The sequence below is a fragment of the Chiloscyllium punctatum genome, chromosome 33, assembly GCF_047496795.1.
Source record: "Chiloscyllium punctatum isolate Juve2018m chromosome 33, sChiPun1.3, whole genome shotgun sequence".
Lineage (NCBI taxonomy): Eukaryota > Metazoa > Chordata > Chondrichthyes > Orectolobiformes > Hemiscylliidae > Chiloscyllium > Chiloscyllium punctatum.
In genome coordinates, this window is record NC_092771.1 from 67,977,723 (window position 1) to 68,003,889 (window position 26,167).

At 46.8% G+C, this 26,167-nt stretch overlaps 1 long non-coding RNA gene across 2 annotated transcripts; it reads left to right on the top strand.

Annotated features, from left to right (window-relative positions):
- The first annotated feature begins 94 nt into the window (after positions 1–94).
- LOC140458617 (uncharacterized) lies at positions 95–25,718 on the top strand. Of its 2 annotated transcripts, none has more exons than XR_011953616.1 (4): positions 95–263; positions 1,193–1,308; positions 18,072–18,206; positions 25,008–25,718. It is a non-coding gene; the product is annotated as an uncharacterized lncRNA (long non-coding RNA). The 2 variants fall into 2 exon arrangements; XR_011953617.1 differs by lacking the exon at positions 25,008–25,718 and adding an exon at positions 19,554–19,644.
- Positions 25,719–26,167: the final 449 nt, after the last annotated feature.

Sequence of the window (26,167 nt, forward strand, 5' to 3'; positions counted from 1 at the left end):
ATGAATATTCTCTAAAAATCCACTGATAACCTCAGACGCACGCGCAGTTTTGTTTCTATGCAGAGCATGCGCAGTGTCACATTGGTCAGGGCACAGAGAGAGAGAGACATGGAGCTACTTTCTCTGGCAGCGGCTGCGATCGGCTTCAGAGAGCGGCGCACAGAGATGGTGTGTGGGAGCCTCGCCGGGAGAAAGGAGCGGAGAGAATTCACAAGTCCTGGATAAAGGTTAAAAAAAACTCGTAGAAGACCCTCCAGGCCCGGGTAAGGAGGTGGCGGTCTCTGATCAGGGAAGCGGCCCAGGGTCACGGCCGCCATTTGTTTGAGGGAAGAGGAAGCTCAGGGCCGCCATCTTGAGAAGGTCAAGGTGCAGGAGGGCGGGGCTATTGGGGTCTGTAGAACAATCAGAGGAAAGGGAAGACCCATTGTTATTGATTAATCCCACGAACACAGCGTCACTGGGCGGTCCTGCAGGAATATCCTCTCTCAGTCCTGCTGTGATGTTTCACCCCATTAGAACCAGCAGCTCTCCTCCTCTCTCAGCTCCCCTTCTGTCCTTCCTGCAGCATCTGTCCCCTGGAACATTGAGCTGCCTGTCCTGTCCCTCCCTCAGCTGTTGTTTCTGTAATACCTGTGATATCCCAGTCCCATCTTCGATTACTTCACTGATGGATTTTTCTTAACATCAGCAATTGTTTAATACTCACTTACAGGTTTTTAATTGCATCGTTTTTGAAGCATTTACTTCACATTCTATCATTTGCAATGGTGGGATTTGAACCTGTGTCCAGAGAACACTTGCTGAGTTTCTGGATAAATTGTCACACAATAATGCCTCTAGGCCATCACTTCACCTGCTCACAGTTTGTATATCCCAGTGCAACATGAATCAAAACCCTTTCTTTCTGCACAATTGTTTGACCCGGCACTCTGGTGATGTGACTCAGTACCTCTCCATATGGTATCCCTCACTGTGTGGGTCTAATTGCTGCCTCTGTCAGCGTCTCTCACTTTTGAAGCTACTCCACATCCTGAGCCAACAGAATTCTCCACTCCAGAGAGATGAGGCAGCACAGGTCAGGAATGGAGACTGGGATTTTCGAGATCTCTGTGGGCTCAGTGCCATTCTATATGTGTAACCCTCAAAGCATTAGTCTAACTTCCCATTCTGCCTATTTCTGTATCTTCTACAGGTACTCATGGAGTTCCTGACTCAATAGACTTGCCCACTGCTGATTGGGACGATGGTTGGTCAGTCAGAAAGACAAAGTCAGGGAGGTCGGGAGTCTTCAATAAATCCTGCTGCCAGGTAAGATCATTCCAGTGCACAGAGCAGACAGTAATAAGGGGGATCCAATCATCAGCTTACAAGACATGACATAGAGAAAGTGCTGGAGGGGGAGCACAGTACAGACACACCCCAGGCTCAATCACCATGCCTGCTGTAAGTTTTGTGTAATGAGACAGCATCGGGAGTTCCCAGTTATCAGTCCAGGCCTGTGCTTTCTTAGGGAGCATCAGAACAACTGGGGAGAAAGCAGGCCTCCCACCAGAGGGTGGTAATGCTGCCTGTGATCTTTCTGTTCCCTATTCCCTCTCCAACACTGTATCAATGGCTTGTATTGAGGACCAGTGTCTTCAATCATTCTAACTCCTATAACAGTTCCTATCTCTGTCATCTCCTCCCCCTCACCAATTATTTCACATATTTGAAACCTCCAGTCCAGATGACCATCCGTATCGCTGTAACTTGCTTCAGTCTCTACAACATGCCTTGTCTCGATAGTCTTCTCCTCCAATAACTGGAGACATAGGGTCTGTTTCTGTGCGGCATGACCATTCGGCCGAGGTTCCCTAAATGGAATGAGTCGCGTTTGCCTGTGTTTGGCCCATATCCCTTCAAACCTTCTCCTCTGGCAGTTCATTCTGTCTATGCACCATCCTCTGTGGATAATGTTGCCCCTCAGCTCCCTCTTTAAATCCTTGCTCTCTCACCTCACGTTTATGCCTCTAGCTTTGGATTCACCTACCCTTGGCAATTCACCTTACATCGACCCAACATGGTCAAAGGTCACCCCGTGGCCTCCTCTGCCCAGGAGAAATATTGACGACAGTGTTACCAATATCACCAACTCATGTCTTCATTGATCAGAGCATTGAGTACAAGTGTGTCAATTGCCGCTTTCAACACCGTATCGCCCTGTGATGCCAGTCCAAGGAACAATGTAATTACACCCCTTGGTCTCTCCCTTTTCTACAACACTCCAGGGCCCGACAATTACCTGTGTTAGTCCTCCCTGGTTTGTCTTAACTAAATCCAACACCTGAATTAAACTCCATCTTTCATTCTTTGGCCCAGTTGATTAACATCCCTTTTGATAACTATATTCCCTGCCCACTCTTCTACTAATCTTGGTATCCATAAACATATTAACAGGGACTCCTATATTTTCAGAAAATTGTTTATGTAAGTGGTGCACAACAGTGGTCCCAGCACCAATCCTTACAGCACACTGCTGGTCAGAGGCCTCCAGTCTGAACAACAACCCTCTCCCCCCACCCTCTGTCTCCCACTGTCATCCCATTTTGTATCCAGTTGGCTAGCTCTCCCTGATCCCTTGTGATCTACCCTTACTAACCAATGTATCATGCTACACCCTGAACAAGGGTTTGCAGAAGCCAGAAACAACGTCTGTTGCTCTGCCTTCGTCTATCTTTTTGGTCACATCTTGAGCAAACTCCAGTCAAGTTTGTGGGACATGTTTTCCCATGCACAAAGCCATGCTCGCTGTCCGTAATCAGGCCTTATCTTTCCAAATGCATGGACGGCCTACCTCTCAGAATTACCTCCAACAACTGACCCACCCTGATGTCTCACTCATCAGTCTGTAGTTCCCTGGCTTTCTCTTGCAGCCTTTCTTAATTAATGACACAACATTATAATCATAGTCAGAGAGTCATACCGCACTGTTTGGTTAACGCTAACCATGCTCTAAAACTGACCTTGTCCCCCCTGCCTGTTCCTGGATCATATCCCTTCAAACCTTTCCTATTTCTGTACTAATCCAAATGTCTTTTAAACATTGTAATTGTCCCCATGTTCACCCCTTCCTTGGGAAGTTCATTTCACACACAAACCACCCTCTGTGTAACAATGTGCCTCATGTCTTTTTTTTTATGTCTCTCCTCTAAACTTACAAATGTAGTGCCTTGTCTTGAAACTCCCCTGTCCACGGGAAAAGACAACTCCCATTAACTCTACCTGTCCTCCTCGTGATTTTATAAACTTCAATGAGGTCATCTGTCAACGTTCAGGTTTCAGTGAAAAATACCAACCTATTCAGCCTTTCTTTATACTTTCGTACCCAGCCACATCCCAGTAAATCTCCTCCCAACCCTTTCCAACTTAATAATATCCTTCCTATAACTGGGCGACCAGAACTGGACACAGTCTTCCAGAAGAGGACTCACCAATGGCCTGTATAATCTCAATGCGACTTCCCAACTCCTCTCTCCAAAGGACTGAGCAATGAAAGCAAGTGAGGCCAGCACCTTTTTTTAAACTATCCTGTTTCTCCATATTGCAAACTTCAAAGAATTATGTAGCTGAACCCTGAGGTCCCTCTGTTCTACAACACTACCGAAGGTCTTGCCATTAATTGTATACGTCCTGCCCGTGTTTGTTGTTCCAAATGCATTACCTCGCATTTATTCAGATTGAACTCAATCCACAGTTTTTCAGCCATTCACACATTTCATCAGGATCCCTTTGTAATCTCAGAAAACCTTCTTCACTGTCCACAATGCCACCTTCCAGTCTAACAGCCTATCACACATAGCTCTCTATGGTACAAATATCTCTGCTAGGGGTCCTACAATTTCTTCACCAGCTTCCCACAATGTCCTGAGATCCATTTGATCATGTCCTGAGGATTTATCTACCTTTGTGTTTTAAAACCTCCAGCACCTCCTTTTCTATAATGTGGACTCATTTCAAGACATTGAGTCATTGAGATGTACAGCACGAAACAGGCCCTTCGGACCAACTCCTGCATGACGTTTCTAGTCACATTTGCCACAATTTTCCCAATTTCCCTCTAAACCTTTGCTATTCATACACCCATCCACATGCCTTTTAAATGTATTTCTATCAGCCTCCACGATTTGCTCTGGCAGCTTATTCCATCCACTCTGCGGGAGCCAGTTGTCCTTTAGACCCCTTTGAAAAGTTTCCCTCGCCTGGGGAAATGACCTTGTCTATTGACCCTGTCGATGACCACCATGATTTTAAACACCTTTTATCGGTTAACTCCTCAGCCTCCCATGTTCAAGTGAAAACAGCCCCAGCCTATTCAGGCTTTTCCCTGAAGCACAAACCCTTCAACCCTGGCAACATCTTTGGTCATTTCTTCTGAACCCTTTCATGTTCCACGATATCCTTCCGATGGCATTGAGACCAGAATTACACACAGTATTCCAATAGTGGTCAGGACAAACACTGTTTCGTTCCCTGAGCGCCCCAGTCTTTATCCACAGTAAGTTCCAAAGTGAAATATTTGTTTTGGATCTTGTAGTTTCACACATCGTTGCCTTCATTGATCATTTAGGAGACCGGGTTTGTCCCGAGCTCTTCTTTTGCTCTTAATACACTTGTAGAGTCTCTTTGGATTCTCCTTAACTTTCTCTGCCAAAGTGATCTCATGTTCCCTTTTTACATTCCTGATTTCCATCCTAAGTGTATTTCTACAGCCCCGATGCTCCTGAAGGGATTCCCTTGAGTCAGCCAGTTAGATCTGACATGTGACCCCTTTTTTTCTTGACCACAGCCTCGAAACTCAGCCAGTGTTTCCTAATTCAGTCAGCATTGAGCTGCACACTAACAGGAACACGCTGGCGCTGAACTCTCCTTTTATCTCGGTTTTAAAATATTCCCACTTGCCAGACTTCCCTTTACCTGCCAATAGCCTCCCCAGATCTACTTTAAAAATTCATGTCTAATATTATCTTGCTCCATTGAATAACTTTAACTTGTGGACCAGGCCTGTCCTTTTCCATCGCTATTTTCAAAATAATATAATTGTGGTAACTTTCCAAAGTGCTCCCCCACTAACACCTCAGTCCCGTTCCCGAACTTGTTTCCCAAGGGGAGGTCAGGTTTAGCCCCATTCTCCAGTTGGGCCACTTACATAATGTCTGGAAGTTTTCGGAACACACTTAACAAATTCCTTCCATCCAAATGTTTAACTTAGTAGCAATCCCAGTCCAGGTTTGGAACGGTTAAGATCCCCTATCATTACAACCGTATTATTCTAAGAGATATCTGAAATCTCCTGACATATTTGCTCCTCCATCTCCCATTGCCTATCGCTGTAGTCCGACCGTAGAAAACTAATGACCAATTTTTATTTCTCAGTTCCACTAATATCGTTTAACTGGGCGATCCTACATGAATCCTCCCTCTAGGTACTGCTGGGATGATTCCCCCCAATCAAACCCACCAGCTCTCCTCCTGTTTTGCCTCCTGTTCTATCCTTCCTGTAGTATCTGTCTCCGGAACATTGAGCTGCTGGTCCTGTTGCTCCCTCAGCTGTGTTTCTGTAATATCTATGGGATCCCAATCCCATGTTCCCATCCATACTCTGGGTTCATCGGCCTTATCTGTCTGGCCCTTTGCATTGAAATAACTGCAGTTTAATCCACCAGTTTTCCCTAATTGTCTGCTATGTTCTTGCCTGCCTTGTCTACATATGTTGCTCTCTTGAACCTTTGTACCAGCCTCAACTTTCTTTCTGGCCTTACGACTCTTTTTGGGGTCACACAGCCCTGCCAGACGAGTTTAAATCCTCTCGAGCAGCTCCAGCAACATTCCCCACCACGATGTGGGTCCCCCTCCTGCTCCCAGTTCAGGTGTATTCCCCACCCTGTCTACCTGTGCTGACACCTTCAGACATCCAGGGACTTGCCCACCAAGGTCCCTGTGTTTCTCAGTACTCCAGGAGGACCTACCCTTCATGATGTATATCATTCGTTTATTAGACTTCCCACAGTGTATTACCTCACAGTGATCAGAAGTAAACTCTGTCTGACATTACCCTGCTCAGTTTAACATCTGATCGATATCAGATTGCAGCCTGAGTCCATCCCCCTCACTGTGGACAACACCCTCACCTTTCATGTTATCTGCAAATCTACTAATGTTACCTTCTGCTTTCACATCTGAGTGATTCATGTCCATAATGAACAGCAATGGCTCCTGCACAGATCCCTGTGGTACAGCCGCTGGGAAAAAGCTTTCAATCACAAAACCAACCCTCCACCAATTGTGGAGTCAATTTACCAACTTACCTTGGATCCCATGGGATCTTCCGTTTTGGACCAGCCTTCCATGTGGAACCTTGTCCAAGACCTTAGTGAACTCCATATAAACCACATCATCTGCACTGCCCTCATCAATATCAGAGGATAGTCGTCTAGCAAATCCATACAGACAATCCCTAATGAAATTGCGCGGGTGTCCGTTTTTCGCGATTACATTGTATAGGTGTTCTTCCTCTTTTTGCAGTTCTGGTGTGCTGCAGTGTGTTGTGGCCCTTTTGAACAGTGTCTTGATGCAACTTCTTTTGTGTGTGTTGGGGTGGTTGCTTTCGTAGTTCAGGACTTGATCTGTGTGCGTGGCTTTCCTGTATACCTTTGTGGTGAATTCTCCATTTGGTGTTCTCTGTACCATCACGTCTAGGAATGGGAGTTGGTTGTCCTTTTCTTCCTCTCTAGTGAATCGGATTCCTGTGAGTGTGGCGTTGATGATCCGGTGTGTGTTCTCTATTTCTTGTTTTTAATTATTACAAAGGTGTCATCCACATATCTGACCCAGAGTTTGGGTTGAATTTGCGGTAAGACTGTTTGTTCTAATCTTTGCATTTCCGCTTCTGCTATGAGTCCAGAGATGGGTGAGCCCATGTGTGTGCCGTTGATTTGTTCATATATTTGGTTGTTGAATGTGAAGTGTGTTGTCAGGCACAGGTCCAGTAGTTTGAGTATGCCGTCTTTGTTGATAGGTTCACCATCTTGTTGTCTGTTTTGCATGTCCAACAGGTTGGCTATTGTTTCTCTGGCTAGGGTTTTGTCGATAAAGGTGAACAGTGCCATTACATCGAATGAGACCATGGTTTCTTCCTTGTCTATGTGTGTATTTCTGATGATGTCCAAGAATTCCTGTGTTGACTGGAAAGAGTGTCTGGATCCGCTGATCAGGTGTTTCAGTTTCTGCTGTAGTTCTTTAGCCAGTTTGTGTGATGGTGTCTCTGGTAGTGATACTCTGGGTCTGAGTGGGATGTCTGATTTGTGAACTTTAGGCAATCCATAGAATCTGAGGGTGTTGTTGCTTTCAGTTTTCATTCTCTGTAGGTCAGACCTGGTTATCTGTGCGCTTTTTTTGTAGGTTCCTCAGTGTGTTGTTTATCCTATTGGTGAGCTGCGGGGTGGGGTCAAACTCCACACAATTTCATCCACAGATGCCTCAGGGAAAGACAACGGAATGAAGACATGCCACGACCCAAAGGAATAGCCACACTACCATACATCAAGAACATTTCTGAACTGACAGCCAGACTACTGCGACCACAAGGACTCATAAAAGCACACAAACCAAAAGCCACTCTCCAACAACAACTCATCAGAACGAAGGACCGATACCCAACATGAGCAAATCCAATGTAGTGTACAAAATCCCATGCAAGGACTCCACAAAACACTACATCGGACAAACAGGAAGACAGCTAACCATCTGCATCCATGAACACCAACTAGCCACGAAACGACACGACCAGCTATCCTTAATAGCCACACACGCAGATGACAAGCAACATGAATTCGACTGGGACAAACTACTATTATAGGACAAGCCAAACAGAGAACAGCCAGAGAATTCCTCGAGGCATGGCACTCATCCACAGATTCAATCAATACGCACATTGACCTGGACCCAATATACAGACCACTGCAGTGGACAGCTGGAACTGACAATCGGAAGCAGCAGATGCAAATCACTAGGTTTCAGAGGAAAGATCACAGAAGCGCTTCACCGGAGGGTCCCTGAAGAAGTCACCTCGACAGGGGACGAAACGTCCCTCCCTCGCTGTGTGTGTGTGTGAGCATGTCCCTCCCTCACTGTGTGTGTGCGTGTCCCTCCCTAATTGTGTGTGTGTTTGTGTGTGCGTATGTCTGCGTGTCACACTCCCTCACTTTGTGTGTGTGTGTCCCTTCGCTTTCTGAGCACATGTCTCACCCTCGCTGTGTCTGTGTGTCTCAACCTGGCTGTGTGTGTGTGTGTGTGTGTGTGTGTGTGTGTGTGTGTGTGTGTGTGCGCGCGCCCCTCTTGCTGTGAGCGAGGGTGTCCTCCCCTCGCTCTGTGTGTGTGTATGCATTTCACTCAGTCACTGTGTCTGTGTGTCCGTCCCTCACTGTCTGAGTGTGTGTGTGTGTCCCTCTCTCACTGTGTGCGTGTCGCTCTTGCTGTGTGTGTGTGTTTGTGTGTGTGTCCCTCCCTCGCTGTGTGTGTCCGTGTCCGTGTCCCTCCCTCACTGTGTGTGTCCGTGTCTGTGTCCCTCCCTCACTGTGTGTGTCCGTGTCCCTCCCTCGCTGTGTGTGTGTCCCTCCCTTGCTGTGTGTGTGTCCCTCCCTCGCTGTGTGTGTCCGTGTCCCTCGCTGTGTGTGTGTCCCTCCCTCGCTGTGTGTGTCCGTGTGTGTGTCCCTCCCTCGCTGCGCGTCTCGCTGCGTGTGTGTGTATGTGTGTGTGTATACGAGTCACACCGTCACAGTATGTGTTTGTGTCCCCCCTTCACAGCGTGTCCCTCCCTTGCTGTTTGTGTGTGTCACTCCATCGTGTTGTGTGTATGTGTCTCTCTCTTGCTGTGTGTGTGTGTCCTTCCCTTGCTCTGTGTGTGTATGTCCCTCGCTCGCTGTGTGTGTGTGTGTGTGCATGTCCCACGTTCTGTATGTGTCAGTTCCCCCCCCCCCCCCGTGTGTGTGTGTGTGTGTGTGTGTTTCCCTCTTGCTGTGTGTGTGTGGGTGCATGTCCCCCCTTGCTGTGTGTGCGTGTCCCTCCCATGCTATGTGTGCATGGCCTTCTCTCCCTTGCTCTGTGTGTGTGTGCGCGCGTGTCCCCCTCTTGCTCTGAGTATGTGTCCCTCTTGATGTGTATGTGAGTGTCACTCCCTCACTGTGTGTCTGTGTGTCCCTCTCTCGCTGTGTGTCTGCATGTATCCCCTTTACTTTGTGTATGTGTGCGTGTCCCTCTTGCTGTGCGTGTGTGTGCGTGGCCCTCCCTCGCTGTGTGTGCATGTGTCGCCCCCTTGCTATGTGTATGTGTGTGTGTGTCCCTCTCTCGCTGTGTGCCTGTGTTTGTGTGCTTGTGGATGCGCGAGTCCCTCCCTTGCTGAGTGTGCGTGTCCCCCTCTTGCTGTGAGTATGTGTGTCCCTCTTGCAGTGTATGTGAGTGTCCGTCCCTTGCTGTGTGTGTGTATGTTTGTGTGTTTGTGTGTGTGTGTCACTCCCTCACTGTGGGTCTGTGTGTCCCTCTCATGCTGTATGTGTGTCCCTGCCTCGCTGTGTCTGCGTGTATCCCCTTAACTGTGTGTATGTGTGTGTGTCCCTCCCTTGCTTTGTGTGTGTGTGTGTGTGACCCTCTTGCTGTATGTGCGCATAACTCCCTCGCTGTGTGTGTGTCCCCCTCCCTTGCTCTTTGTGTATATCCCCCTCACTGCGTCTGCGCATCTCCCCTCGCTGTGTGAGTGCATGTCCCCCCTTGCTGTGTGTGTCCCTCCCTCGCCGTGTATGTGCGTGTCCCCTTTTGTTGTGTGCGCACATGTCCTCCCCCTCGCCGTGTGTCTGCTTGTCCCTCCTTCCTTGTGTGTGAACGTGTCCCTCCCTTGCTGTGTATGTGCGTATCCCTCCTCGCTGTGTGTTTGTGTATGACCCTCCCTCACTGAGTGTGGGCATGTCTTTCCCTTGTTGTGTGTGCGTGTCCCTCCCTTGCTCTGTGTGTGTGTGTCCCTCCCTCCCTCCCTCCCTCACTGTGCGTGTGTGTACGTTTCACTCCCTCGCTGTTTGTGTGTCCCTCCCTCGCTATGTGTGCGCGTGTTCCTCCCTCTCTGTGTTTCTGAGCAAGTCCCTTACTCGCTGTGTGTGTGTGTCTCACTTGCTCTGTGTGTGTGTGTGTGTGTGTGTGTGTGTGTGTGTGTGTGTGTGTCTCCCTCGTTGTGTGTGTTTATGTGTCACACCCTCACAGTATGTGTTTGTGTGTGTGTGTGGTTGCGTGTGTGTCACTCCCTCACATTGTGTGTATGTGTCTCTCTCTCACTCTGTGTGTGCACCTCCATCCCTCGCTGTGTGTGTGTCTCCATCCCTCCCTCTCTGTGTAAGTGCGCGTGTCCTTCCCTTGCTGTGTATGTGTGCATGTCCCCCCCTCGCTGTGTATGTGCATGTCCTTCCCTCGCTGTGTGCTCATGTCCCTCTCTCACTTTGTGTGCATGTGTCACTCCCTTGCTTTGTGTATGTGTGTGTGTGTGTCTTTCCCTTGCTCTTTGTGTATACCCCCCTCACTGTGTGTGTCGCGCATGTCCTTTCCTCGCTGCGTGTCTGCGTGTGTCGCCCTCACTCTGCGTGTCTGCGCATGTCCTTCCCTCGCTGTGTGTCTGCGTGTATCTCCCTCACTGTGTGTGTCTGCGCATGTCCTTCTCTCATTGCGTGTCTGCGTGTATCCCCCTCACTGTGCGTGTCTGCGCATGTCCTTCCCTCGCTGTGTGTCTGCGTGTATCCCCCTCACTGTGTGTGTCTGCGTGTATCCCCCTCACTGTGTGTGTCTGCGTGTATCCCCCTCACTGTGCGTGTCTGCGCATGTCCTTCCCTCGCTGCGTGTCTGCGTGTATCCCCCTCACTGTGTGTGTCTGCGTGTATCCCCCTCACTGTGTGTGTGCGTGTATCCCCCTCACTGTGTGTGTGCGTGTATCCCCCTCACTGTGTGTGTCTGCGTGTATCCCCCTCACTGTGTGTGTCTGCGTGTATCCCCCTCACTGTGTGTGTCTGCGTGTATCCCCCTCACTGTGTGTCTGCGTGTATCCCCCTCACTGTGTGTCTGCGTGTATCCCCCTCACTGTGTGTCTGCGTGTATCCCCCTCACTGTGTGTGTCTGCGTGTATCCCCCTCATTGTGTGTGTGCGTGTATCCCCCTCACTGTGTGTCTGCGTGTATCCCCCTCACTGTGTGTCTGCGTGTATCCCCCTCACTGTGTGTCTGCGTGTATCCCCCTCACTGTGTGTGTCTGCGTGTATCCCCCTCACTGTGTGTGTCTGCGTGTATCCCCCTCACTGTGTGTCTGCGTGTATCCCCCTCACTGTGTGTCTGCGTGTATCCCCCTCACTGTGTGTCTGCGTGTATCCCCCTCACTGTGTGTGTCTGCGTGTATCCCCCTCACTGTGTGTGTCTGCGTGTATCCCCCTCACTGTGTGTGTCTGCGTGTATCCCCCTCACTGTGTGTGTCTGCGTGTATCCCCCTCACTGTGTGTGTCTGCGTGTATCCCCCTCACTGTGTGTCTGCGTGTATCCCCCTCACTGTGTGTGTCTGCGTGTATCCCCCTCACTGTGTGTGTCTGCGTGTATCCCCCTCACTGTGTGTGTCTGCGTGTATCCCCCTCACTGTGTGTCTGCGTGTATCCCCCTCACTGTGTGTGTGCGTGTATCCCCCTCACTGTGTGTGTCTGCGTGTATCCCCCTCACTGTGTGTGTGCGTGTATCCCCCTCACTGTGTGTGTCTGCGTGTATCCCCCTCACTGTGTGTGTGCGTGTATCCCCCTCACTGTGTGTGTGTGCGTGTATCCCCCTCACTGTGTGTGTGCGTGTATCCCCCTCACTGTGTGTGTGCGTGTATCCCCCTCACTGTGTGTGTGCGCGCATGTCGCTCCCTTGCTGTGTGTGTGTGTGTCCAAAATTTGCACCATCAGTGGGTTGGCCATCATAAATTGACTGTGGTATTCAGGAATGTGTGGTTTAAGTAAGTTCACCGCGAGAAATGCAGGATTTAATGTATAGGTAGAGGGGTGGGTCTGGGTAGGATGCTCTTCAGAGTTTTGGAATGGACTGGTTGGGCCGAATGGCCTGGTTGCACACGATGGCGATTCTATTCAGGTTATTGTCCAGCCCTGTCACCATCCCTGTCTCTTACACCTTGCCTTATCCCCAATATTCTCCTTAACACTGTAATCTCCTCCAGACTCTAAAACACTCCTTGCCTATGTAATCTTCTCCAGTCCTTACAAAGATCAATATGTCTGTCACCTCTTCCTGCTTTTCGAACCCTCCCTATAACTATGACCATTTGGTACAGCACTCCCAATCATTGTTCCCTCTTGAAACTCCCATAAACATTTGTATCTCTGAAAACTCATCTGGACTGTCTCAACTTCCCTTTGACAGTTACATGCTGAGACCTGCTCTATATCAGTGAAGTAATTAAGTCTTGGCAACACTCACTGTTATAACCTCCCTCCAGCCTCACAGCACCGAGGATCTGGAGAAGCTCTTTTCAACCTGACAGCCATCTCTGTGTCTGTAATCTCCTCCACTCCCCATAATACCTTCTCTCTGAGCTCCTCTGTAGTCCACTAAACACTCCCTAACACTGTCTGTATCAGTGTAACCTTCTCCAAAAACACAACCTTCCCTGTCTGTGTAAATCCCTACACCAGTCCCTATCCCCCTCAGCTCCGTCTAACAATACAACCCTCCATGTCTGTGTATTCACCCTCAGTCCCTACTCGCCTCCCTATCTGTGTAACCTTCTCCATGCATTTTTGCTTCAGTCTCTTCAACTGTCCCTGTCAGTGTAACCTCTTCCAGATGTGAAAACTCTCCTCTTTTTGACTTACTCAGACCACATACCCCTCACTATCTATAACCTACTCCTGTCTGAGAAACCTACCTCTGCAAATTGCTCCAACTCTTCAACTCTCCACAACCTCCTGCAGCTCTTACATCCCTCCCTATCTACCAAATCTCTTCCAGTTCCTGAACGCCAACAGTCTGTGGAGACCCGACCACCATCCCTATCAGTGTAATCCTCTCAGGTCACTGCAGTATTCCTGATCTGTCAAACTCACTCCATGCCTGTGCCTCTCCCAATCCAGTCCCTACAAAACCCACTATCTATTTAACACCCTCCTGTCACTATCACCCCCATGTCAATGTAAGCTCCTCCTGTGTCTCCACCATCTACCCATCTCCATAACCTTGTCCAGCTCTTACACCACTATCTGTTTAAACGTCACCCTCCTCTACAACTTCCTCCTGTTTGTGCTATGCTCCCTTATCTGTGAAACTGTCTCCAACCAAAATTGCAATCCCAATCTCTGAAACGAAATCCAGATTCCTCAACCTCCATAACCCCCAGAACCTAAGCCTTCCTATATCTATAACCATCTCCAGTCACGACTCCCCTGTATATCTCAGTTTGTTCTTCCAGTCGATACAAATCTCTTTATCTCTGTAATCTGCTCAGCTCCCTAAAACAGTCCCTGTCTGTGATCCAGCCCTGGCCTACAAACATCCTTTTCCCTGTAAACTTCTCTATCCCTCCCAACATTCCCATCTCCATGAACCCCTGTCAGCCCTACAGCTCTCCACATTTCTGTAACCTCCTGTGGGTCTATGGTCCTCCCTCCCTGTGAAACCACCTCCAGTCCCCACGTGCCTCCCAATCTGGGTCCTCTGCTCCAGATCAGACCATTGCTGTCTCTGTAAACACCTCCACTCCTGACAACTCATCCCATTTGTGTAACCTCGTTCAGACCCCATACTCTCCAGCTTCCTGAATCCTCTTCCTGCATTGCAACCAAAACCACATGTTTATGTAATATCCACCAGTGCTTACACCCTCCCCAAATCAGTAACCACTTGCGGTCCTAACAAAACACCGAAACAGTGAAACCTCTCATTTCCCTACAATCCTCCCTCCCTCCCTCCTCAAATGCCTTCATCACCATGAAACCTCACAATTACTGAAACCTCCTTTTGGCACTGCAACCCTCCTAATGTCTGCAAAATCCTCCTGTCCTGATATTCCTCCCTATCTCTGTAACCCCCACCACCCTCCAGTGCCCTTCTGGGGAACATGGCAGAGGAGAGAAGATTTGTAGCGTCTGGACCATATTACGGAAGTAGAATTCTGGTAATTATAGATTTGGTCTTATGTCTGTGGTGTGCAGATTATTGGCGAGGACTGTAAAGACAGGATTTATGACTACTTGGAAAACCATAGTTAAATTAGAGACAGTCAGCATGACTATGAGGGGTAGGTCATGCCTCACAAACCTTATTGAATTCTTTGAGGATATGACAGAATATGTTGATGGTTCATTCAGAAAAGAAGGATGATTGGGATACAGGGAAATCTGTCTGTCTGGATAAAGGATTGGATGGCTCAGAGAAGACAGAGGGTGGCAGCAGATGGACAGTATTGAGCCTGGAGCTCAGTGACCAGTGGGGTTCTGTAACAATCGGCTCTGGGACTCTACTCTCTGTGATTTTTGTAAATAACTTGGATGTGGATGTTGGAGAGTGGGTTAGTAAGTTTGCAAATCATGCGAAGGTTGGTGGAGTCGTGGGGAATGTGGAGGGCTGTTGTAGGTTGCAGTGCGACATTGACAGGACGCAGAGCTGGGCTGGAAGTGGCAGATGGAGTCCAATCTGGAAAAGTGTGAAGTGATTCATTCTGGAAGGTAGAACTTGAATACAGAATACAGGGTGAAAGGCAGAATACTTGGCAGTGTGGAGGAACAGAGAGCTCATGGCGTCCATGCCCATAGATCCCTCAAGTTGCCACGCACGTTGGTAGGGTTGTTAAAAAGGCATATGTTGTGTTGGCTTTCCTTAGCAAGGGGATTGATTTTAAGAGCCGTGAGGTTTTACTGCATCTTTATAGCGACCTGTTGAGACCACACATGGAATATTGTGTTCAGTTCTGGTCCCATTTTTACAGCAAGGATGTGCAATTTTAGAGAGCGTACACAGGAGGTTTACCAGGATGCTGCCTGGAAAGGAGGGCATTTCTTATGGAGAATGTTTGAGGGAGCTAAGGCTTTTCTCATTGGAGTGAAGAAGGACTTGGTAGAGGTGAATAAGATGATAAGAGGCACAGAGTGAGTGAATCGTCAGAGACTTTTCCTCCTATGGCATAAATGGCTGTTACAAGGGGGTGTAATTTTAAGATGATTGGAGGAGAGATAAGAGGATAGAGAATGGTAGGTGGTTGGATGGACTGCCAATGGTGGTAGTAAAATTAGACACATTCGGGACATTTAATAGACTCTTGGACAGATACATGGATAATAGTAAAATGAAGGGTATGTAGGTTAGTTTGATCTTATAACCGGATAAAAAGTTGTCATAGCATCATGGCCGAAGGGTCTTGTGCTGCACTGTTCTGTGTTCTATGTTCTGTGTGCTAAACTGGGTAATAAGCTCAGATCAGTGTAAAAGGACATGGCATTCAGGAGGAGCTAGTCAACTGGATACAAAAATTACTTGATGGTAGGAGACAGAGGGTGATGGGAGACCTGTTGTTTTTCTGGCTGGAGGTATATGACCAGCGGTGGAGTGGGTCCCCTGTTGTTTGTCATTTGGATAAATGGTTTGGATGGGAATATTGGTTTCCTGGTAAGTTAGCTTCTTGGGTGTCACTGACATTGGTGGTAAAGTGGTTAGTGGAGAAGATTATATGATACAACAAGATTAACAGTACTGCTGGGATAGTGAGCTGAAGAATAGCAGATAAAGTTTAATTAGATAAAGGTGAAGTGTTCCATTTTGGTGGAATCAACCAGGGTGGGACTTGTACAGTTCATGTTCGGGCCCTGGTTAGTGTTGTCAGTCAGTGACCCAGGGAGACAGGCTGGTGAAGCAGGAGTTTGGGATGGTTATCTGCATTAGGAGAGCATTGAGAGTAGGAAAGACATTGGTGAGGCTATCATAAAAACATTGTTGTTCAGTAGGAAGAACTCACCTGGTTCACTTTCCTCATTTAGTGAAGGACATCTGACATTCTGACCTGGTCTGGTCGACATGTGACTCCAGATCCACAGCAATGTGGCTGACTTTGAGCTGCCCTCTGGATAATTAGCAGTGGGGTCAAAGAATGTTGTTCCAGGCAGTGACACCCACATCCCATGAATGAACAAATAAAAATACATATGTCCCTCCCTAACTCTGCAAACCCCTCCAGCTGCAGCAATCCGTACTGGCTTTGTAACACTGTTCAGGTCCTGACCCCTCTCTGTAACACTCTCACCACCTCCAGCGCTTTCACCTCTCCCTGTTCCTATTGTGTCATTAAACCCTGACAATGATTCCCCTTCCCACAACCCTCCTCCTGCGAGCAGACCCTTTGCAATCTATTTAACATTTACTCCTAAAACACTCTCTCACTTCAGGATTTAAGTATTTTGTGGTGATCTTCTCAGCCTCATAATCTAGTATGATCCCTTTTGTCCTGAGTGAGGGACCAGTGGGGATTTCTTGCTGAGGTTTTCACTGTTTCAATGTAATGTCCTTTTGTTGAGTGTTTTACACTGTTCCTTTAAATGTTTTCCACTGTCCATTTACAGACACATATTTCAGTCTGTTTAGCCTGTTCACCTTGGTCAGTTCTCTCAAACTCATGTAATTGACTATTTTTGTTTCTAGTTGTAGCTTGTCCTTTCTGTGATTCACTTTAAAACTTTATATTTCTTTAAACTGCACTTTCTCACAATTTCCCAGGGGATCTCTCCAGGTGACATTACTCATTCACTAAGTTACATCACACAACAGTCGCTCGGAAATAGTTACGTCCCTAGTCAGTTGCACAATGTGTTATTCAAAGAAACACTGAAAAATAATTTTCTGAACTCCTCTTCCAATATCACTCTTGTCAGTGTGAATGTCCTAGATTTTGGGAATATTGATGTTTCCCAAAGTTATCACAATGCTTTTATTAAAAATTCTAATTGATTCCTGTTTATTGCAGTGATGAACAATGAAATGCTGTTTGGTGGCTAAAACTGTTCTGCTGCTTGTGTCCTTTGCAAGTAGTAGCCAGAATTTACATTCAAACTTACTCTACTTCATGATCTGTGGCCAAATGCTTTCTCTGTAATGCCTTTGGTATCCATTATTGTTCGTGTTACCCATTTTGCCTGAGTTTCCACAAGGTTGTGAACCATTGAATATTTATGCTCCACCTTTTGTTCGCCCTGTAACCATGTCTCATTGCTGTCTAAATCTCTTTTATCTCTGTGTCACAAATCCATCTACCTTATTGCAGAGACTTTGTCCATTCCAAACAAATCATAATTTACTCTTTCTCACAATTTCCTGTCACAACCCGATTCACTGATGTACAGTTTTAACTAAACTTTCCTGTTCCTTTCTGCTTGTCTTCAGTCACATTCCCATGCTGTTCCGATGCTTCACCTTTTCTCTTTGGATTTGGAAAGCTCCTTTCACCTGGACCCTGTCCCTGCATCACCTCTGTCAGTTTACAGCCCTGTCCATAAACCTACCGACATGATGGTGTGATTCAAACTTGTCTCCCGTGAACATTAGCTGAGGTTTTGGATACATGCTCTAGCAATAATACCACTAGACCATCACTTCACCTGCTCACTGGTTGCTCATTCCTGACCAGTTATACCATCATGAAGCAGAACCCCTTCTTCCTACACAATTGTTTGATTCTAAAACCTCCTGACATGATTGTTTGAGCCTGATTCCTTCCAGCACTCTGTTGATATCACTCAGTATCTCCCCATATGGTATCCCTCACTGTATGCAGTAATTGCTGCCTCTGTCAATGCCCCTCGCTCTTATAGCCACTCCAGATCCTGATTCAACAGAATTCTCCACCCCAGAGAGATGCAGCAGCACAGGCCAAGGACGGAATCTGGGATTTTACAGATCTCTGTTTTACTCAGGACCATTCACCATGTGTAACTCTCACTACATCAGTATAAATTCCCATTCTGTCTATTTGTCTGTCTCCTATAGGTGCTCAGGAAGGTCCTGACTCAATACACTTCACAGCTGCTGGGTGTCTCGTCCATCACCACATTGAAGATGGTTGGTCAGCCAGAGAGACAAAGGGCAGGGAGATCTGGAGCCTTCAATAAATCCTGCAGTGAGGTAAGATCACTTAGTGCACAGAGCAGAGAGCAATGAGAGGGCTCCATATATCGGCTAACAAGACATGACATAGATCCAGTGCTGGAGGGGGAGCAGAGTACAGACACACCTCAGCCTCAATCACCACCCCTGCTGTAAGTTTTGTTGTACAGAGACCGCATCGGTGTGTCACAGTTATCAATCCAGGCCTATGCTGTCTTAGTGAGCATCAGTACAACATAAGGGAAAGCAGGCTTCCCAAGAGAGGGTGGGAATGCTGCCTGGGATCTCTCTGTTCGGTATTTCCCTCTCCAACACTATCTATGGCATGTCGCATAGACCGGCGTCTTCAATAATTTTTAACTCCTGTAACAGTTCCTGTCCCTGTAACCTCCTCCCTTCTCTATAGTCCCTCCACATATTTGAAATGTATTGCATTCCAGACTATCATCCCTATCACTTTAAGTTGCTTCAGTGTCTACAGTGTGCCTTATCTCTGTAGTCTCCTCCTCCAATGACAGAGTCATGCAGCACAGAAACAGAACCTTTACTTTGATCCAACAAGTCGATGCTGAAGATGGTTCCTGAACGGGTCACGTTTCCCTGCAATTGGCTCATATCCCTTCAAGCCTTCTCCTCTCCATGTATCTAACTAAAATGTCTTTTCCATGCTGTCATTGTGCTTCTCACCATCACTTCCCCTGGCAACTTATTCAATATGTGCACCATGCTCTCTGTGAAAAATGTCCTTCTCTGATCCCTTTTAAGTCTTCCCTCTCCCACCTCATATTTCTGCCCTCTAGTTATGGACTCCCCTACCCTGGGGTAGAGACCTTCACTATTCACGTTACCTGTACCCCTCATGGTTTATAAAGCTTTATAAGGTCACCCCTCAGCCTCCTATGCCAAATGGAAATACGCAGGACAATGATATAAATATTTTTGCTCATGTCCCTGCCACTACTTTGCTACAATGTTCTGGGATACAGTTGTTCAGGACCTTAGGGCTTTTTCTACATTTGAGTTCTTAGACATCCAACACCACCTCTCCTGTAATGGGGACTCTTTACAAGACATCACTGTTTCTTTCCCTTTGTTTCCTAGTCTTTGTCCACAGTATGTTCTGACATGAAATGTTCATTTAGTGTCTTGCCCATCTCCTGTGGTTCCTCACCTGAGGGGCCTTATTGTCTCTCTCGTTGCTTTTTTGTACTTGTATGCTGTAGAATTTCCTTACATTCTCCTTAACTTTATCTGCCAAGGCTATCTCATTCCCACTGTTGTGCATCCCAGCTTATCCACCTTATCCGTGTAAGTCAAACCCTCCAGTATCAATAACATCTTCGTCAATCTTTGCTCCGTGTACAGTTTTAGAAAATGCTTCCTAAATCGGGATGATCAGAATTCTCCACAGTACTCCAACTGGGGACCCAGCAATGTCTTGTACAGCCGTATCAGGATGGACCAACTCAGGTATTCAATGCTGTGACCCATGAGGGCCAGTGTGTCTAATCCGCTTTCACCATCCTGTCCACCCGTGACACCGCTTACAAGGAACAATGTCACTGCACTCCTTGGTCTCACTGTCTGTTCGACAGCATTGAATAGGGCCCTACCATTAACAGTGTTAGTCGTCCCTGTTTTGTCTTAACAAAATCCATGAATTAAAATCCATCTTTCATTCCTTGACCCACTTGTCCAGTTGATCAAGAGCCTCTTCGATAACTGTCTTCACTCCCCACTGTAACACTTATTTAGCTTACTAACAATGATTCCTATATTCTCGTTTATGTAAATAATGTACATGTGGCCCCAGCACCAATCCTTATGGCACACCGCTGGTCAGAGCCTCCAGTCCACACAACAAACCTCTCCCATTACCCTCTGTCTCCTACTGTCAAGCCCATTTTGTGTCCGTTTGTCTCGCTCTCCCTGATCCCATGTGATCTAACCTTACTAACCAGTGCACCACGATAAACCCTGTCAAAGGCCTTGCTGAAGTCAGGATAGACAATGTCTACTGCTCTGTCTTCGTCTATCTTCTTAATCACCTCTTTGACAAACTCAGTCAAGTTTGTGAGACACTACCTTGTATGCACAAAGCTGTGCTGACGATCCTTAATCAATCATTACCTTTCCAAATGCATGTAACTGCTGTCCCGCAGAATCGCTTCCAACAACATTCGCACAACTTACATCAAGTTAATTGGTCTTTAGGTCCCTGGCTTTTCCTCGCAGTCTTTCTTAAATACTGGCATAGCATTAGTCACTCTCCAGACTCCCAGCTTGTTACCTGTAGCTGTCTTTGATAGAAATACCTCTCTAAGGTACCCCACAATTTCTTCCCTAACTCGCCCCCCACCCCCACCAATGTCATGGGATCCACCCGATTAGTTCCGAGAGAGTTGTCTACTTTTTATATGATTTAAAACCTTCAGCACCTCCTGTTCGCCAATGGGGACTCTTGTGAAGACATCACTGTTTATTTCCCTGACTTTCCCGGAGTTTCTCCACAGTAAGTCCTGACATGACATTTATGTTCAAACTAATAGAAGTATGGTGATTTTGCCAAAGTGCTCCCCTACAAACACTTCAGTCCCTTTCCCTACTTTTGTTTCCCAAGGGGCGGTCAGGTTTTATCCCTTTCTGCAGTCAGGCCATTTCCATATTGACTGAGACAGTTTTCTTGAACATATTGAATGAATTCCTCCCATCCAAGCTGTATACATTATGGCAGTCCCAGTCTGGGTATGGAAAGTTAAAATCTCCAACCATTAAAGCCCTATTATTGTTAGATATCTGAGATCTCCTGATATATTTACTGCTCTATTTCCAGTTGACTATTGGGGGCCTGTAATACAGTCATATCAAAGTGATGACTCATTCTTTTTTCTCAGTTCCACTAAGAGAATTTCACCGGGCGATCCCCAGGCATATCCTCTCTAAATGCTGCAGTGATTTTTTTTCACGAATCAAGAATTCCACTCTCCCTCCACTTCTGCTTCCTGTTCTGTCCTTCCTATAGCATCTGTCCCTGGAACATTGAGCTGCCGGTAATGTCCCTCCCTCAGCTATTGTTCTGTAATACCTGTGATATTTCAGTCCCATGTTCCCATCCTATGCCATGCACTCATCTGCCTTTCTGTCAGGACTTTTACATCAAAGTAAGTGCAGTTTAATTGATCGGTTTTCCCTCATTGCCTGCTCTGCTCTTGTCTGCCTTATCAATTGAAATGACTCTTTGAAATTCAGTCCCAACCGCAACCTTCAGATTGTAGCCTGAGACCATCCCCCTCACTGTGGACAACACCCTCAACTTTCATGTCATCTGTAAACCTTCTGCTATCACATCCAACTCATTAATGTACATAATAAACAGCGATGGTTCCTGCACAGATCCCTGTGGTACATCCGCTGGTGAAAGGCTTCTCATCACAGAAACAACCCTCCACCAGCTTTGGATCCAATTTGCCAACTTGCCTTGGATCCCAGTGGCTCTTCCCTTTTGGACCAGCCTTCCATGTGGGACCTTGTCAAAGGCCTTAATGAACTCCCTGGAACCCACATCATCTGCACTTCCCTTATCAACATTTTCAATCGTAATTTCAAAGAAAGCTCAGCTTAATTCATCAGACAGGATCTTCCTTTACCAAATCCGTGCTGACTACCCCGAATTGTTTCCTGCCTTTCCAGTTATTGATTCAAACTGTCCCTCAGAATTGTTCCCAATAATTTCCCTCCCACTGCTGTCAGACTTTCTGCTCTGTAATTACCTGGCCTTTCCTTTGGGTCCAGTGACTACAACTGTCTTTGTTTTAACATTGTTATGGAAAAAAGATCAGACACGCTGACAGATTAAGGTGTGAAACTGGAGCAGGATCAGATTTGGGGCCATGAGGCAGGATCGAGCGAGGTCGATTGGGTGAATTAAAAATCACACAACACCAGGTTATAGTCCAACAGGTTTAGTTTGAAGCACTAGCTTTCGAAGCACAGGTGATCATCCTAAAAGATGAAAGGCTTAAACTAAATGTGTTTGATATTACATTCCATGACACTGCTATCCTGTTGCTGTAAATTCTGTGCCTTATGATTGTGCTCCATATCCACCTGATGACGTAGCGCTCCAAAACCTAGTGCCTCCAGATAAACCTGCTGGGCTGTAAGCTGGTGTTGTGTGATTTTTAGTGTTGTTCATTCCATTCCAACACCGGCTCCTCTACATTATGACTGCCATCAATTGGGCGAGACTGTTTGAAGGAAAATGAATGACTGGCAAACAGGAAGCTTTTAAAAGTGTGATCTCAAGAGTCCAGGGCCAGTATGTCCCTATTAGAGTGAAGGGAAAATCTGGCAGGTTAAGGGATCCCTGGCTGATGAGGGATATTGAGGCTCTGTTCAGGAAAAAGAAAACAGCATACATAGAGTTTAAGCTATTCATATCCTTTTCCAGTCCTAAAGACATGATCAATCTCAGGTCCCTGCAGCACTCCTGATCTGTAGAACTCACTGCAATGCCTGTGACTATCTGATCCAATTCCAAAAAGACTCCCTATCTGTGTAACATCCTCCCTTGCATATCACCCATCCTGTCAATGTCAGGTCTTCCAGTCTGTCCATCATCTACTCATCTCCATAACCTTCTCCATCTCTTACACCCCTATCTGTGTAAATGTCACCTTCCCCTTCAAACTTTCCACTTTGACCAAACTGCAGGAGTTACTAATGCTCCCTTATCTGTGAAACTGTCTCCAACCAAAATGGATGTCCTTATCTCCCGGTCTATACCCCCTCTATACCTAAATAACCCCCAGAACCTAAGCCTTTCAATAACTATAACCATCTTCAGTCACGACTGCCCTCCACATATCTGCTTATTCTTTTAATTTATAGAACTGTCTAGATTTCTGTAATCTGCTCCATTCACCTAAAACATTCCTGTCTGTGCAAACCACCCCATCCTACCAACATCCTTATGCCTGTAACTGCTGCATCCCTCCCCACCTCCCCATCTCCATGAACTCCTGTAAACCCGACAGCTATCCACATTTCTGTGACACCTTGTGGTTCTCTGGTCCTCCATCCCTGTGAAACCACCTCCAGTCCTCACACCCCTCCCAGTCTGGGTCGTCTGCTCCAGATTAGGCCATTGCTGTCTCTGTTACCTCCTGACAATCCTAGCACACCTTCCTGTTTGTGTCTCTTCATTCAGATCCCATCTCTCCAGCTTTTTGAAACCCCTTTGTGCCATTGTGAGCCTCCTTATTTAGAATATAGAGCAGTACAGCACAGTGCGGCCCTTCGGCCCTTGACGTTGCACTGGCCTTTTATTCTACTCTCAGATTAAACTAAACTACAGACCCTACATTTTACTATCATCCATGTGCCTATCTAAGTGTTGCTTAAATGGCCCTAATGTATTGGACTCCATTACAAATGTTGGCGGTGCATTCCATGCATCTGCCACTCTATGTGTAAAAAAAAACCCTCTCACATTTCCCGTAAAACTTTCTACAATCACCTTCCATTTATTTCCCCTCATTATAGCCATTTGTGCAAATGGAAAAGTATCTGGTTATCCTCGCCACTGAGGCCTCAAATCATCTCGTTTACTTTTACCAAGTCACTTCTCATCCTTTTTCATTCCAATGAGAAAAGCCCTAATTCCCTCAACCTTTCTTCATTAGACCTCCACTCCTGATAAATCTCCTCTACACCCTCTCTAAAGCTTCCACGTCCTTCTGATAATGAGGCAACCAGAACTGAACACAATATACCAAATGTTCTCTAACCAGGACTCGATAGAGCTGCAGCATAACTTTGTGGAACTTAAACTCAATCCCCGGCTAATGAAAGCCAACACACCATACACCTTCTGAACAAGGCAATCAACATTGAGGGATCTACGGATGTGGACTTCAAGATTCTTCTGTTCCTCCAAACTGTCAAGAATCCTGCCTTTCACCTTGTAAAGGTTGTTTGTGGAATCCTGCAATCTTAAACCCTCCCTATCTTGGTAACTTCCTCTGATCCCTACAACTCTCATGAACAGTGAAACCTCTTCATGTCCCGACAATCATCCTTCGCTCTGAAACCTCCTTTATTAGCACCAACCCTCAAAAGTCCTGAAGCCTCTATTTTAACCACTGCAATATTTCTAATATCTGCAACACCCTCCCATTCTGATATCATTCACTGTCTCTGTAAACCCCATCACCCTCCAGTCCCCACTGGGGAACATTACAGAGGAAGGAAGGGTTGTAGAGTCCAGGTCATGTTACAGAAGTAGGCAGGGCTGCAGAACCTGGAGGATGGTACAAATGTATGAAGGGACGTGGAACCTGCAGGAAGCGAGAAAGCGCTGGATTCATAGAACCTGCAGGATGGGACCGAGAATGGGTTGTGGAACCTGAAGGATATTACAATTTGAATGACTGACTCTTTTTGATCGAACTGTTGGGCTGATCTCGCTGTCCTATGTATGCAGATATTTACCATAATGGCTGTGCACAGCTTCAGATTCCCAGGCTGGGAGATGTGAGCTCCGATGTGAATCTATGTGCCCATTCTGTCTGTGTGCCTGACACTGACCTGGTGCTGCTCTGGTAGAAAGCACTCTCCGTGTGTATCTACATGACTGACCAGAGCTCACCACATCAAAGCCTTTGTTTGGAATGTTCTTTTTTTCATTATTTTAAAGTGGCAATTCCGCAAGAAAGTCGTCCCAGCTTATTCCACCTCGCCCTACGGTCCAAACATTGACGAAATCATTGTCTATATATTGTCATCAATTTCACGTGTCTTTTTTTTATCGTTTTCAAGATGTCAATTACGCTGGACAACAACGAGCGATTGGAAACAGAAAGGTGAAACGGAGAATGGCTTCAACTTTCAGTGCTGGATGCCACTGCGCCGCAGGGCGGCGACATCGGCTGGTTTCTGTAGCTTAGTGGTCATCACGTTCGCCTAACACGCGAAAGGTCCCCAGTTCGAAACTGGGCAGAAACTGCTTTGTTCGTCAACTGCAGCCTTTTACATGGACAAGAACGGAGCTTTCTTGCTTGCTTTCCCACCTGCAAACCTGCCTTCGAATTTGCTTGAAAGAATCTGCTCTCGTAGTGAAATGTAAGGCAACTCCATTTAATTACTGTGTAAAGCATTATAAAGTTTTTCTCCAACCTGGTTCTGATGCATATGCCATTCTGTTTGAGAGTGTCCTTGCCGCGTTCTGATCCTTCCACGAAAAGCAGTACAGCATTTGCATTCCTTGCGCAGGCGGCCCGGTTCAAAGGCAGGGAAGAAGCTGCTGCGCTGGTGTCACAGCGCACCACGGATTCCTGAACTTGTCTGTCTGTCAAATGTACCCCAAAGTCGTCTCTGAAAGGCCTCATTAGGAAGCTGTCTGTCGTTATTCAACGCGCGAGAGTTGGTACCAGATTCCTGAATCATATTTTGGGGCAGTTCGCACGTTAGTGGCTCATTCAATCAGCAACAGCAATGAAATAATTTACACTCTCAGAGGAACCTTTGAACTTGTGCTTTCATAGCGCCGCTAATATTAAGGTGCGCCCCGAGATCTAAGCCATGTTGGAACTGAAACGGAGGAATCGACAGAGAGGCTACAGAATGACATCGCATCCATTTGGTTTTCTTTAAATCACTGACGAGCAGGAAAATGTAAACGGGGAGAGCGAGTGGGGAAGTGAGGCGGTTGCAGCTCTGGTAAAAGTCCTTCTTTGTGATTCACTCCGCAAACAGAGACTTGAAGGTGACTCAGAGGCGTGTGAGCTCTTCACATCGAGATCAGAAAGCACTCAAGGGCAGTTAGCACCTCTTCCGGAGTGGGGGTGGGGTGAGGTAATTACCTTTTGACTTCTGTTACTCTGTTCAGAAACTGCCTTTTCGATTGACTTGAACAGAAACTGCATTTCCAATAAGCACCATGGAAGTTAGCAAAATTTATTGAATCGCTTCTCGTCGAT